Raw genomic sequence first — 14,845 nt, forward strand, 5'->3', positions numbered from 1 at the left:
TATTCATGTGCTGTATAAATTTTAATAACATAACATAACATATGAAGGCATCAAGAGAAGCAAGGAAGAGGTACGGGGCTGGACTGGGAACAATTCTGCTGGACCGGCCCTGGGAGTATGGAGGGGTGCTTGTGAAGGGCAGCATTGCTGCCGCTTTACCACTGCTGCCGCTTTGTGTTTTGTTACAGGGGGTCGATATTTCAGCACTGCTGCAAAACCGGCCCCCAGTAACAAAACCAGCCTCCACTGCTCGAGAATCGGCCCCTACCCTTCCGGCCCACCTGGAAAACACCCAGTGCCCGCTACGGCCAGTCCAGCCCTGAAGAGGTAGCAGTATTCCTTGGCCTACATGGCAGAAGTTGTGCACTGCTGATTAGGATTATCACAAGTCTTTGCAAGGCCTATGGAACAAAATTAATGTTGGGCTTTCTAGTGCTTCTTCAATATTTGCCAGGTGCTGCAAGCACCCATTTCTAAATATTAAAATGAAAATGTACTCTGAAGAAAGAAAAATGATGACTTCTGGTATCATCCATTGGTATACCCATGTAGGCTCCCTCTTTCTTATTGAAGACTGCAATCCTGCTGTCAATAAACAATCTATAAATACATTTTTCTAAAGGACTGCTAGCCCCGAATAGAGTGGGGCCTGGAAAACAAGGCCGCACCATAACCTCCCACCCTCTTGTGAGGGCCCTGCTGCCGACCTATATGCTGAAGATTCCATGCGCTTCAGACCCCACATTGTGAAGAAGGCTTATGAAGCCAAACTGTTCATAATAGAAGTTGTGGGAAGCCCTTGGATATAATGAGGAACTTTTATGATGAAGTGGTTCTACAGTGAATATTGTAGTTGATACCAATAGATGACGAAATATGGTAATGTCTGTAATAATTAAAACTTATTTGAATAGAGGGTCACCAGGCTGACTTGCAGCTTAGGTATCTTCTTCATGGTCATCAACATGGTAGCCATGATGTCACATAAACCAGTTCTTTCATTAAGATTAATGTGTCCCCTCCATGCTAGCAGGGTTTATATATCTAATCTTTTAATTATCTGTCAAGGTTGATGCTGGCCTTTCTCAATAAATTACTGAGCTTTAATATATATATCACCAATTCTGGGTTCACATATGCAATGCTACTTAACTAATTTCCAAAACGGAAACCGAAAAATTTACTCCGCAACAGGGCATTGACATTTTGATGCTTTAAAGCTATGGAAACAAAGACTAATTCTTCTTGATCAGATTTTGTCCCCGATGAAGAGTAAGAAAGGCAGAAAAGGGAGGAAGAAAAAGGAAGAGAACTGGAGGAAGAAGTGACAAGGGCAGAAAGCAGGAATGTGCAAGAGTGAGTGAGGGCAGGAAGTGTATGATGGTGAAAAAAAGAAAGAAGCTTGAGGTAGAATCACTTGCAGTCAGCCTTGGTATTTAGTTACCACAACATTTGGCAGCTGGTTGCAGGCTGTGAAGAAAAGCTGTGGGTCTCTGCATGTATGTGTATTTATTATTGTTATTATTATTATTATTATTATTATTATTATTATTATTATTATTATTATTATTATTATTATTAATAATATTATTATTATTATTACAAATGAAGCACTGGATGGTCTAATATTAAATAAACACTTTATTTTCAGTTTTTATAATCTCTATGAGGCAAGAAAATCGATTATGCAGTATTGTTATGTTATGTTATTTATCTTATGTTACACAGTATTTAAATACTGCTATCTTCGTCAATTACTTGTGCTCTTAGCGCTTTTGTGGACATTATGGGAGAACCTCCATGTGAGCATAATTCACTGAATCCTGAATAGTGGGATTTTGCTGTCCTACATGACATACATTCAGACAGAGCTTGCATGGTGGAATGTCTGTGTGAGCAAACCCATCCCTCCTCAAAGTGATGAGTTTTCAACTGTTCCCGAATGGGCCCATTTGCAAACATTTGTGAGTACCAACAAGCTACACGTAGTTTCTCATAGTGCAAATAGTAGTACAAAAACAAGAGTGAATCTCTTCTCAGGATGGTAATGAAAAGGGGGTCAGGAACTCCTGGAAATCTCTTGCAATCTCAGTTTCCTAGGAGCATTCCTAAAGGTATTTGAAAATTGCTAAAAATGTTTTTGAAATAAAGAGGTAAGCATACATGAGTGCATTTCCAACTTTCAAAAGCACTTTTGTGAGTTCATGGTTCCCAGGAAGCATGTTCATAGAATTGCATACAGAATTAATTGTGCACTTACAAGTTCATGTACAAAAATTGTGAACCCGTGTATATACTGGCTTTTATTTTTTTAATTTCAATGTATTTTATTACATTTTTTAAACAGGTACTTTCGCTTTACCGTTACAGGGTACTAGCCATGTTTGGCTGGTGTTGTCATGATTACAGGTAGATGGTATACATGTTAGGCTATACCCCTTTCTAATGTCTTGCTAGAAGATTAAGGGCAGCTGAAAGAGAACGAAAGATAGTATAGAAGAAAGGGAGGAGATAGTTACAAGAAGAGTACTTCAGCAATGGGCCTAGTCTGGGCTTGTGGCGCTTTGTTTTGCGGACAGCCGCCCCCCTCAAGTGATCTCACGGGGGTTCATAGGGGTCCAGATACGCGTCCAGCAATTTCCACATCCCCCTAGTAGCTGGCCTCCAGGGTGAGTTTTGCAGTGCGGTGCTATCTGCGCCCCTGAGGTACGTCACCCAATTGAACCAGCCTTTGTATCACGTCTTAGCTGTAATTTTCCAGTTGGACAGGACCATTTTCACTGCCGAGGTCAGTAGGAGGTCTAGCAGATCTCTGTCATGCTGTGAATCAAGTGTTGTGGTCATAAATGCGGTGGTAAGGGTAGAGAACTCTGGTTTTAGTGTGCATCCCTTTTTTATGAAAATGAAGATTTTTTCCCAGAACGTTTTAATTTTTGGGCAGTAGAAGATGAGGTGTGCTAGGTCCCCTTTTCGTTGTCGCAGTTCCAGCAAAGGTCGTTTTCCCTGAGGCCCAGCGCGGCTAGACGGGCCGGGGTCCAGTAGGTCTTGTGGAGCAGCCAAAATGTTGTTTGGGATAGTACTGGGGAGATTTTGTTACGTGAGGGGGAGGCCCAGAGTAGAGCCAGGTCTTGTTCACTTAGTGGGGTGTTGAGTTGTTTTACCCAGTAATTTGATGGTTTATCGTTAATTTTGGTGGCGCCCTTGGGCGTAGAAGTTTGTAAAGGTGCGATACCTGATGGCCTATTCTGTTGAGTTTCATTATATATTGCATAATTGATGGCTTGTGTTGTGCTAGTTTGGCTTTTGTTAGCGCTGTTCTGATTTTTAGGAAATTGTAGAACTCGATGTCTGGTAGCCCATGTCTATCTTTTAGCTTGGCAAATGTGATGGGGTTGCCTTCCTCCTCCAGTTCGGCTGGGTAGGAGATGCCTTTCATTTTCCATGCATCCATGGACAGGAATTTACCCCTGTATTTAATCTTGCTGTTGGCCCATAGGGACTCCCATTTTGAGTTCCTTACACTGGTCTTCATTTTCTTGTCTATTTTGAGTAGGGCAATTTTTGTGTTTTCGAGTATTGGACTGGAGGCATGTGTGTGCTTATTAGCTGTTAGTAGTACCAGTGGGTTTAGGTTGTTTATAATGGCTCGTTCGATTGTTAGCCACACTGGCGTGTACCCTTGGGCGGGTTACACCCAGTAGGCTTCCTGCTTGGCTAGGAAAGCGTTTTGAAAGGTACTGTAGTCCGCTAGGTTTAGTCCTCCCAGTTTTTTGTCTAGCCATAGTTTTTTAATACTTATAGGCGCTTTTTTCCCTCGCCATAGAAATGTATTAATCTGGTTATCCATTTTGCGGTGGAAATCGTCAGTGAGGAAAAGTGGTAGCATGCTCAGCAGGTAATTAATCATTGGGGTAATCATCATCTTGATTGTTTCTATTCTGCCCCACCAGGTTATGAATTTGGGAGACCAGGACTCCAAGAGAGACTTTGTTTTCCCTAACAGTAGCTTCTCATTTTGGTCTAGTGTGGACCTAAGGTCATTGCCGAATTGGATCCCTAGGTATTTGATGAAACCTGTTTGCCAGGACAGGCCCGACCCCCCCAGGATGTCTTTAGCGGTGTGGCTGTTGAGGGGTTTACATTCTGATTTGTCCCTGTTGAGTTTATATCCTGAATGATTTGAGTATGTTTCTATCAGGGCCACAATGGAGGTCCTAGGTTGCTCTGTCACAGTGAGGATGTCGTCCACATAGGCGGCTAGCTTAATTTCCATGCCGTTGATACTAATCCCCTTCACTTCTTCGTTAGCCTTGATATCTCTGATAAGGGGTTCCAAGGCCAGCAGGATTAGCGAGGGGGATAAGGGACAGCCCTGTCTCCTTCCGCGTTGTAATGTGAAGGGATCGGAAAGTGACCCATTAACGACAATGCATGCTCTGGGGTCTCCGTACAGAGCCAGTACCTTCCGTATGTATGCTGTCCAAGGTTGAATGTGTGCATGCATTGTTCCAGGAAGGCCCATGAAACTCTATTGAAAGCCTTCTCGGCATCTAAGGTGATAGCCACTGCAGGTTCTGTTAGGGACGGGGTTTAGCCTTGCAGCCAGGATTTTTGCGTATATTTTGCAGTCCACATTAATTAAAGATATGGGCCCTTAGTTTTTGGGTAGTAGTGCGTCCTTGCCTTCTTTTGGGATTACGATTATGTTGGCCTCTGACATAGATTGGGATACTAGTCCATTGTCCGCACAGTGGTTAAACACCCTTTTCATGGTGGGTTTCAGATGAGCAAGAAAGGATTTATAAAAAGTGGCTGTGTATCCGTCTGGGCCTTGTGCTTTGCTGTCCTTCATGGACTTGACCGCCATTTCAATCTTGGGCGTACTGATTTCTTGCCCTAGATTCAGTGCTTCTTCTTTCGTTAGTTTGAGGAGGCTGAGTCTGTCAAGGTATTTTGTACACGCCTCCAGGTTTAGGGTCTGATCATTTTTATAGAGTTCTTGATAAAACTCTTTGAAGGTACGTAGGATTTCTTTGTGTCTTGTGTGGGTATTGTTGTGTGAGTCTGTGATGGATGAGATGGTGAACTGGCATTGTTTGTGCTTTAGGTAGGAAGCTAGGAGTTTACCCGCTCGATTAGCCTCGCAAAGGTTGATGGCCTTGTATTTGTTGACCCACACTCTTGTCCTCTCGCTCAGTATTTTGTTGTACTCATACTTTTTCCTAGTGAGGTCTTTAGGATGCTAGTGCCCTGTATGGCACTGGCGTGGGCAGATTCTAGTCTTTTGATGTCCTTCTCGAGTTGGGTCTGTTGCTGATTTACGTTTTTGTTGATTTTGGACTTGATTTCGATTATTGTGCCCCTGACTGTCGCCTTGAGTGTATCCCATAATACAGTGGGGTCAGTCTCTTGTGTGTCGTTGTGCCTAAGGTATTCCTTTATGGCCTCCTCTATCTTAGCTTTGTTTACTGGGTCAGTCAAGACGTCGCTGTTAAAGCGCCATCTTCGAGGATGTCTTCATTGTGGCACCCGCTCAACTTTAGGCTGATGCATGAGTGGTCTGAGACTAGGCTAGGCGCTATGTTCGTATGCTCTATTAGTTGTGTGTGTGGGCCTGTGATTAGTATGTAATCTATCCTGCTTTACGAGTTGTGCGGGTTGAAATAGAAGGTTTAATCTCTAGTGTCCAGGTGTTGAAGCCGCCATGGGTCTATGAGGTTGAATCTGGCACAGATGTTCTTTAGTGTGGAGTGTGCGCTTCAGGGTTGGGAGTGGCAGTGTGATAGTCTGTCAAGTATGTGGTCCAGAGCAATGTTGAAATCCCCCGCCACCACGGTAAGGTCGTTCTGTGGTATGTCCTCTAGCCTGTGTGATACCCCCTCCCAGAACGCGGGGTAGTCTGTGTTAGGGCCGTATATGTTGGCAACATGAATGATCTCCTCCCCCCTTTGTAGTGAAGCCAGCGATTTCGATGCATACATTGCTATGTTAGTATAAGCGGGTTAGATGTTAGAAAGCCATCTTGCCACTTTTGCTGCTTTTGCACATGACACTGCAGAGACATGTTATTATTTGAAAACTGCTTGCTTGCCTTTTCTTCACATGAGAACTGTCTGTTGTTCACATCCCTAGACGTGCACTGCAACCTTGGTCTGAACATTGTGTGCAAAACACTCTGAGCCGCCAGACAATGTATGTTTTTGAGTTCAGGTTGATCGGCCCACTCTCTAGCCATAATATGCACACAGCTGCAAATACCTGAATGCCGAGAGTCTTTAATATTACAGTTTGCATGCGTTAGAAACACATTCTGGAGAAGAACATTTCCAGGCGCAGAGCAAAGCTGATCCTGTGATATGATTCACCTATGCTTATCTTTACGGTATGGGGTTCCCCATTCAAGCCTAGAGACCTTCTATTAATATAATAATACTAGCCTACTAGCTAAGGGATGGTGGCTGTAATCCACTGTCATTTGTAATATGAATTCTCCCTTCATTTTCTATGGTATTGTAACAATGCTGATGGTTTTAATTATAATCATTTGTCTGCTTATGTTAGCCAAAGTACTGCATCTTAGGACACGTTGTTTATAAAATAAACCTTTTAAACTTTACCGTGTCTCTGATTACTCTTGTTGTGGACTGATATGAGAATAATAGCGAACAGGTATTTCTGATGCCCACCATTCCTGAGAGTACTTTAAGTCGCTTGTTCTGGGTTGTCTATACATTGGGACCTCCGAGAGAATACGGATTACGGAATACGGATTACGAATGGGACACTGATGCTAGGGGTTCTGGGTACTGAGGTGAGTTTTTGGTACACCACAATTCACTGAGGTCCTTGTTTCCTGCGCATAGGTCTGTGCATGAGCAGAATCCCTGCAACACCTTCTCAAGTGTGTTATCAGGATTCTTCCTGCCTCGTTGTACTGATGTGATTCTATTGATAGATTGGAGTTCTTAGTTATCAGTGTGATTACCCCTCGCTTCTTCCCTTCTGCCGGTGAGCACGCCACCTGGGATATCCAGTTGGCTTTCACTAGTTTGATATCATTCAGGGATAGTTTGGTAACAAGACCACATCCCCCTTACTTTTAGCCAGGTAGTCGAGTATCTTTTTTCTCTTGACTGGGTGGTTGAGGCCCTTGACATTGAGGGAGACTATCTTTAGGTCAAATGGCAGGTTAAGCTTGTTGGTGTGTGTCATTGGCTATGATAGGGAAGCGCTGGTAACCCTGTTCTGTGTCCCCAACTCTTGTTTGTTGCGTTCCTCCCCCTCCCACTAGGCTTTATTTCCTGGTGTATTGCCTGTGCCTGACCCGTGCATGTCCCAAAGTTAGGTCTACCGCTACTCCTTCTTGTTCTGGTCACAGTGTATCTTCTTGTGCAGAAATGTATAGGTAAGAAAGTGCAGATAGCATGGAAAATAGAGAAAAGATAGAATGAAAAAAGACAAGACAGGCAAGTCCACCCCCTCGCCCCCCAATCCCACCCACCCCCCCCTACATAAAAAAGTTCTATGCTGAACGTGCGACGACAGGATCGCCGTTCCGTCTCCCCTGGAGATGTTTGTTACTGTTCTATGATTTGTCCTTCCCTCGAGTACACCTCTACAGTCTTTACGTAGTATATATATAGTCTCTTTAAAAACACTTTGCATACATAATAAAAGTCTGTGTTAGCCCCCTCCATTCCCCGTCCTCCTGCGTCTTCCCAACTGGATAAGCAAAAGGATATGACGTTCGTCTTGTTGCTGCTGCTTGGTACTTCGGTTGTCTGTTGTGCTGGACACCTTCCTGCTTTGGTTTTGTGAAGTGTTCTTCCAAGGGGTGAATGTTGGTTGGGTCCGGTGCAGCCGCCCAGGGCTAAGTCCAAACACACCTACGCCCTGCCTTCTCGTTGGTCAGAGTTATTCGTGGAGTTGGGTTGTGGGACTCCTTCCTCTTGCTGGCGTCGGAAAACTCCTTCTGGTGCTTTCAAGCGTAGAAGCCCCTTGTGCCTGTACCGCGGGTTCCGGAGCTGTGGGGTGACTTGCTGTAGCTTGTGTATTCTGTGGCACTTTCAGTGCCTTGAGGTAGTATATGGTATGTTAATCCAAACTTACTTGGAGGCTGAGGTCTCCAAGGTTGCTCTTCCAGTTCTTACTATGTTTTTATTTACAGTAGCTATACAAGTTCAGTTTTACCTAGTTATGAGGTAGATAAGGCTGCTATTATACTACGTTACAGCATTGCTCTGCAAGGGTCTAAAAACTCGCTCACTCCACCCTCAGCTCCGGTGAGGCTCTTCTCTTGCTGGTGCCTCCTTGGGAGGTCTCCATTTCTTGTTGTGCTGGACCATCCAGGTATCTACTTAGTTCTCTCGGTTCCTCGAAGATTTGTGTTCGCCCATTGTCATTTATCCGAAATCTTGTCGGGCCGGTAAATGAGAAGAGGATGTTTTTCTTCCTCATCTTGTCTCGTAGGGCCAGGAGGCCCTTCCTGATGTCCACTGGTTTTTAGTTATTCCGAACAGATGTAGATCAGTTTTCGGGTTGAGGTCTGGGGACATTGAACTCTCATCAGAGCATAGGGCATTGTTGCAATAAACTAGAGTCAAGAAATGTGTGTTATTTTAAAATTATGTTTGTTGAATCTCAAAAATGAGATGAGATGGCCCCAGGGCAACTGGAAATGGTTTAAATGTAGATATTAAATGCATTTCACTGAATGGTAGGGACATATATATTTCACTTCAGTGGCAAATAGTTGTTCAACAATTGAAACAAAGCAAGTCACAGATACTATTCCTTGGAGGAATATGTGTCGGTGACGGACCCTATTAAACTTGGGAGCACTTACAAAGGGGCTAATGTGCTTAAATTTCCTGTTGTTGTCAACTAGAGGGACTTAAATTCTTATCTTCAAATATTTACCTTTAAAAGTAATAAACCATGCGAGTGATGAACAGCGAAGGTGTATCTCAGTAGTGGGTGATTTGTATCACTTGAGAATACATTTCATGGCCGTGTTATGGTAAACTTATAATTCACCGACTTCAATTAGAGGCTTAGACAAGAACTTCGCTAGCATGTCAGATATTCTTGGTGTAGTACATTGACTCTGCCCATAGACTGAGCTTTACTCACAGAGAGTGAACTCTCTTTGTTTCCTCAAAAGGCCCCTCTATTGGAGAAGTGAGATGTTCGTGACAGGGCAATCAAAGAGCTTCGATTATTATTTAAAAGTCCTGTCAGAAGTAGAGTGTTAAGTTGCATAAATCAGCCACGACAACCTCTGGGAGTGGTGTAAACTCTTTTATTCAAGTTTCAAGGAACAGTGACCCCCGTCCAGAGCCAGGGAGTGAAGCAGCTCCAATCTAGACTCACCAACTGATCTCTCAGAACTCCCTCCCTTACATTCCATTGAAGATGTGCTAGGTCACATAACAGCACAGAAGCACATGGTAAAAGGACAGCACTAGGTTACAGAACCCCATGACCTGCAGGTACTATAACCCAAGATACCACATAGAGCTAATGATGACACGTGTCGGATGGTGACATTGAAGCATCAGCAATTGAAGACTGAGGCAAGATAATACAGAATTCTCGTAATTTGGAAGTGATGTCAGGTTTCAGACATAGAAACAATGTGATTGGGCCCTCAAATAACAGTGAAACTTCAAGATGCTATTTTGAGTAACCCTAACCCCTGTGATGCCATCAAAAACTTTTCACTTTCGCTTCACAAAAGTCATGTGCTTCGTTCTAGTAACCATGACTACAATGAAGGCCTAGCTGCAGGCAAATATCATGATGTTTTGTACATTAGACTGAATGTGAAGGCCTGCTTTTCCGGCCTGTACTAATGTTTACTTGCCAGAAATGTAGACTTTCAAAATTAAGGGCCAAATGTACAAAGCATTTTTGCAGTCGGAAACAGCCTGAGTCATGGGCCTTTTCTGACTGCAAAAATGCTTTTACATATGCATAAAGCACAAATTCTGATTCAGTAACATGTTACCGAATTGAAATTTGTGTTTAGCGATTTGGTATGTGAAAGGGGCATGTATAGGGCGTCCCTTCCAAATAAATGGTAACCATTCGTAAATGGGAAGGCATCCCCAGGGGTCCTTTTCCCATTTGTGAATTTTGAAACAAATATTTTTTAAGAGCATTCTCTTGAACAGTGAAACTGAGAAGCTTCACTTTCATTTCTTAAATACATCCCGTTTTCCTTTAAGGAAAATGGGCTCCATTTTGTTTATTTGCTTTATTTTAAAGCAATCACAGATGTGTTGGTCTTCTGAATCCAGAAGGCTACCATTCTTGTTATGGTTATCATTCCTAATGAGTTGCAAACTGCAACCTAACTCATTATTATTCATAAGGTAGGTCGATTTGTGACCAAGCAGGAATTGCTGTTTGAAAGATGTAAGTTTTCTTAAATCAGGAATTGCACTTCTCAATTGTGATTTGATAAGAATTGCAATTAGGAAATCATAAGTCTAATTTTTTGTACACGTGGCCTTAAATGTGCTTGAGTCGATTCCCACATATGTTGCTGCTAACTTTCTGCAGCATTCAGCCTTACACAGTAGCTAGAAATGCTCTAAATAAAAACGTCCTTAGGGGGTTCCTCTGATACAGACTAAAGAAGATGCAACAAGCTGCACCTTCCACGTGCTTCTTGAAACTAAAAAGAGGCAATTGCTTAACAATTCAGTATACCGAGTACAGGAGCTGAGCATGCAGCCCCTACTAGCTTCATAGACCACAATGTTTAGTGGGGGACAAGGCAGATGGGTGGTTGCTAGAGGTTTGCTAACTGGCAATATTGTGACTAATGGCATAGAGAATGCGGGGAGCTTAACCGACTCAGCATATAACTATAGAAATAAACCAATTCTGTAGGGGTGTATAATGAACAATGATGGGAGTATTTCTCATGTTCAGGTAAATATTCATTTTATTTACTGAGTTACTGATTATGGTAGGCCATACATGATATATAGTGGAATTGTATGTAATAATAAATTCATTGTAAAATAACAATCACTGTGTGTGTGGGTGTATGTGTGTGTGTTTGTGCGGATGTGTATTCATTTCTGCCATTGCGTAGGGCTCTTCAAAACTTCCTGCAAAGGAGAGATTTTTGGTACGGTTCCATTTGACGCTTAAAACGCCTATTCAAACAGACATAACTCATTTGAAAGGGGAAAAGACACCCGCCACTTCTCTTTTTTTCCAAAAATGTCGCTGCTTTATTTTGGGGTGTTTGAAATCTACCCATTGTGACCTCAAAATTTCAGAGAATACAACACAGTGACATTCTGGAGAGTGCTCCTATATTTTTGGCGATCATCTCTGGAAATATGTTTTCTCAGCCATACTGGCCTTGACATGATTCTATAATTCTTGGCATACTTTGGGTATCCTAGGTGTGATGGTTTGAACCACTTGCATAATGCTGGCCATGCTTGGCAAATTGTGGGCATTCAGGGTATGAAGAGATTGCGTGCATTGGTTTAGGCAAACACCACTTGCATTAACGCTTTACCATATTATTACACTTCTTTTAAATTATTAAATATGGTGAAACAGTTGAAATTCTTATGGCACAACCTTAAACTTCTAACAAACAAACATTTTCCCTCTCCGGACAAGTGTAGTGCTTTGGGTAAGCCCTTTCGAATGCGTTTAAGTCAAGGAATATCATAAACAAAAGCTCCTAATATTGAAATCCATAAAGTCTGATAATTTTATAGATTGAATTACAAATCAAATACATCTTCCAGCATTGGTACCCTAAAGTATCTCAAATAGTTGGCATCCAGTATTATTTCCCTGTAACGCCTACTCAATGCCTTCCTTTTGTTCCCTACACTTAGACAGAGACTCTAATATGAATAACTTGCTTGTGTACAGTCCTTCACGCCAGACGTCTGCTGTTTCTTAAATATGTATGTTACAGGTATTACTATTACCCAGTTGGGCGGCCTTTAACTTACCCACCATGGATTAGAGGAAGTCTGAGTCAGATTTGCCAGAATTCCGACTCACAAACCCATCCTATCAGCTGGCCCCTTTTACGTCTTCAGAATTGGAAAACACAAGGCAGGAGGATTCTCACTGACATCCCACAAACGCCTTGAGGATTAATTTTGTCATTAAATAATTTACTCCCAAAATGTTATTCATCAATGTATGTATGCTCCGAAAAAGTGCGAAATGACTTACAAAATCTTGATATAGGATTTTATGACTCCTTCTCCAAAAATGTTACCTGCAGAACTGGGCAACAAGGTCCGCAGGTCAGTGCAAGGGGGCAGGTTCTGAAATCTCCATTGACAAGTACTTAAATTCTCCTGAATACCATCTTCTGGGTCATTTGCTATCTTGGGGAAGTATCTCTCCCCACAATAGAATCCCTTTGATGGGTTCTCTCAATGATGTCTCTCCCTTGTCTTCCTCTGTCTCCAATCCGAATCTTAATGTAAAGGCTTATTTTACTCTTTTTGGTACTTTAGGGTATCTTTTGACTTGGGTCCAGTTGCAGACACTGCTAAATTTATTATTAGTTCCATCATACCCCCTTAATTAAAATTCCCAACTTGTTCTGGGGATCCCGCACTTTAAACTGATGGGCCTGGAGGGAAGAGCATTTTACATGCAGTTTTGTTGCTATGGAAGTAACTCTACATTTATGCTGTTCAGATTGCTACTCCGGTGTCTTCAGGAGGACTCTCGCAGTGCATCTAAAGTAGCGATTTAGTTGTTTTTTTCTCCCAACTTGAGCCTCTTAGTATACATTTCATGGAAATGGCACTGTTTCCATGTCTGTCTGCTGTCATAAAGCAAGTTACTTCTAATACCTGTCTGAGATAATTCTAAAGATATCTGCCCATCTGCTCTGGACATTAAACCAGACATAATTTACAAATGTTGGGCTCGATTCACAAATTCTTTGTCTTTGAGTGGGCGTGGCTTATTCTTGTAGTATTCCTGCTTATTTCTGAATTTCAGGACCACACCAGAAGTACTCTTTGCCAACTCCTGGAATTTAGGAGTGAACTAGGAGAACTGCAAGAGTAAGTCGGAGTAAAATCTTTGTAAACTTGGCCTATTGTCTTTAAAGGGGTCCAGAATGTGAAGAGAGAACTTTCCTTGGCTTCTCAATGTTCGACTCGATTTGTTTTCCATTTGTGACCATAAAAAATGAATTGTTTGCTAACTGCGAAAGAAGTCTACAAGTGCACCATCCTTTTGCATAGCTCAGCGGCCGGCATTCACAGTAGCTGCGTGGTAATATGGAAAATATGAAACGTTGAGCCTGATCAAGAGTTTGGCAGCAGGTTTTACTCCATCATAAACATGGTGGAAATACCGTCAGCCTTAATACATGTGTCTTAGAATATAATGCACTTGTAATAAATGGGCAGGATACCTGTCACATTTGTGATGGAGTAACACATCCGCCAAGCTTTTTTTATTTTCAGTTTGGCCTCCCACATTTTCTCCTTTTCTTATGATTCCCGGGGAAAAAGGATTGAGGCTGAGAGCTGTCCCAAGTTGCTCTGGGGAATTAATACCCGGGCTCCCAGTCTGGACAGTGCCCGGACCTTGTGAAGGAGATGCTGAATATTGTGGCTCAGGTCCAATATCCGTCTGCAGTCCCTTGGCAGATCTTCTTGTGAATCAACATTTCTTCTTAGATGGTCTTTTTCTTTTAGGCTGCATTTGATGCTTTGTCGCTCCATTAGGGTCATCAGGTCCCTGGCCGCCATCACACTGCAAAGTTGTCTTATTCTTGGGATGCATTAGGTCATTTACGTCACTTGTATTGTTTAAGCATCCAATGGAATAGTTGGGAGTTGGATCTTGGGCGGCCATGATCTCAGATGTACTGGAACTTTCCAAACTACCACTTGGGACCATTCTATTCTTACACCCCTTAGAAATAGAGAACCACCACTTTATCGAAAATACTGGGATGGTTGGATTCGTCAGTGACTTTTATTTAGGTTTACCCTTCGTCTCATTGCTCACAGTTCCTGTTGTAATATTTGCACTCTTTCCAGGATTAATTGGCAATGCGGTACTCCCCAGGTTTCAGACTGCATCGCCAATGAGCCCCAGTACAGCTGCCCCTGGCTTTGTCTTACTATCTTTCTCAGTACTGATAGGTTTTGCCCCTTGGCACATATTGTCAGTATTTAGAGGGTCATTAGCTATACTGGCCTTACTGTCCACATTATTTGCTCCTTCCATAAGTTGGGCGAGTGGCCTATGCATGCCTTTTGCCATCTGAGTAAATATCATACATTATATCAGATTGGGTGGTGGAGGTTGTCTTCTGGGCCACCGTATCTTCATTAAGGCTACATCGATGTTTCGTCTTTCTGGCCCTGAGGCACAGAGTATCAAAATTAGCAATGATCCTATATGTTCGGTCTCACCTAATAACTTCTCCAGAAGCAAAAGATTCGAAGGCAGGACTCTTTTTAAAGCGTTCAGAGCTTCCAAAATAATGAATCCTTGCAAAACCTTCAGATTGGGAGATATACTCCCTGTAAAATGGCTAGCTTGAATGCTCTGGAAAATTGAATCATCTAGGTGGGGACTCCCAATGGAAGTTCTGCTACTTTCCACAGGCGTTTTATCAGGCTCCCCTAGGGCCTCCCCTTAGTCGTCGAGTATAATAGGGCTGTCTAATTTTCAGCCCCTTCTTTGTTCACCATCACAGAGGTTGCAGCACTAACTGGTATGTTGAGAAGAGTATAATCAAGAAACTGGTAAACAAACAGTTGTTACCTAGACATTTCTTTCCCAGTTGGCCGCACATCACTCAGGACCTTGG

The 14,845-nt window shown here is 42.6% G+C and overlaps 1 protein-coding gene across 1 annotated transcript in view; it reads left to right on the forward strand.

Annotated features, from left to right (window-relative positions):
* The window catches only part of FBLN7 (fibulin 7), a 736,014-nt gene that overhangs the window by 704,883 nt on the left and 16,286 nt on the right, over positions 1 to 14,845 (forward strand). The gene's annotated exons all lie outside the window — the stretch shown is intronic.

The sequence above is a fragment of the Triturus cristatus genome, chromosome 6, assembly GCF_964204655.1.
Source record: "Triturus cristatus chromosome 6, aTriCri1.1, whole genome shotgun sequence".
In the NCBI taxonomy this organism is placed as follows: domain Eukaryota; kingdom Metazoa; phylum Chordata; class Amphibia; order Caudata; family Salamandridae; genus Triturus; species Triturus cristatus.